Here is a 1,673-nt window from a genome sequence, read left to right as displayed (position 1 = left end):
GTCATTAAGGGTTTTGTATGTTAGGAGAAGGATTTTAAATTCTATTCTGAATTTTACAGGGAGCCAGTGGAGAGAAGCTAATATGGGAGAGATATGATCTCTCTTGCTAGTTCCTGTCAGTACTCTGGCTGCAGCATTTTGGATTAGCTGGAGGCTTTTTAGGGAATTATTGGGACATCCTGATAGTAAAGAGTTACAGTAGTCCAGCCTGGAAGTAACAAATGCATGGACCAGTTTTTCAGCATCACTTTGAGACAGGATGCTCCTGATTTTTGCAATATTGCGCAGGTGAAAGAAGGCAGATCTAGAGACTTGGTTTATGTGTGATTTAAAGGACATATTCTGATCAAAGATGACTCCAAGGTTCCTCACAGTAGTACTGGAGGCAAGGGCTATGTCATCTAGAGTAACTATATGATTAGACAGCAGATTTCTAAGGTTTTCAGGCCCAAGCACAATGACTTTGGTTTTGTCAGAGTTTAGAAGTAAGAAGTTGCAGGTCATCCAGGCCTTTATGTTTTTAAGACATTCTTGAAGTTTGACCAGCTGATCTGATTCATTTGGCTTCATAGATAAATATAACTGAGTATCATCTGCATAGCAATGGAAATTTATGTTGTGCTTCCTGATAATATTGTCTAAAGGGAGCATGTATAAAGTGAAGAGAATTGGACCTAACACAGAGCCCTGTGGAACGCCGTGACAAACTTCAGTCTGTGTGGAACATTCATCATTAACATGAACAAATTGAGATCTTTCTGATAAATAAGCTTTGAACCAACTTAGTGCAGTTCCTTTAATCCCAATAACATGTTCAAGTCTCTGCAGTAAGATGCTGTGATCAATGGTGTCAAAAGCAGCACTGAGATCTAAGAGGACAAGTATGGAGACAAGTCCTTTGTCCGAGGCTAGGAGAAGATCATTGGTGACTTTCACCAATGCGGTTTCTGTACTATGATGGACTCTAAATCCTGACTGAAAATCCTGAAACAAATCATTCTTGTGCAAGTGGTCACATAACTGCTTTGCAACAGCTTTTTCAAGGATTTTGGAAATAAATATTTGTCAGGATGCGAGTGGGTGGTTTGTTTTCTTAAGTGTTTTATTGTATCTGATTTGTGTTCTTTGTGCAGGCTGCTTCTGCCATACGAATGCCACCTGAAAGGCATATTAATTAATATCGTTCCTCAACATCAGCCAAAGCCCTTCTCCTTCCCCTACAGCAAAAATGGCGATGGCCAAAGACTAACCAAGCGCAGACTGATGTCAGTACAGGTTGGTATTATTAATTACCATTTTATTTTATTAAGTAAAACTGCACAGCTCTTTTGCAGAAACACAAATTTCAGCTGATTACAATTAAATATCTATTTTTCAATAGTAAGTAATTAAACTTTGAAATGGCTATTTTGGTAATAACTGCATGTTAATTAGTATGATATAAAATGTTAATATGATCTATTTTAATTATTAATGGACAAGTTAGAAAAATATGGGATCAGAGGAATGGTTTTGAAATGGATTAAAAGTTATTTGACACAGAGACGTCAATTTGTGAAGTTGGGTGAATACCAATCGAGTGAGCTGGATATTGTATGTGGAGTGCCTCAGGGTTCTGTTTTGGGACCTAAATTATTTATATTATACATCAACGATATATGCAAGGTTTCTGA

Source organism: Monopterus albus, unplaced genomic scaffold (genome assembly GCF_001952655.1).
Source record: "Monopterus albus unplaced genomic scaffold, M_albus_1.0 scaffold181.1, whole genome shotgun sequence".
NCBI lineage: Eukaryota > Metazoa > Chordata > Actinopteri > Synbranchiformes > Synbranchidae > Monopterus > Monopterus albus.
Note: the sequence above shows the minus strand (reverse complement) of the source record.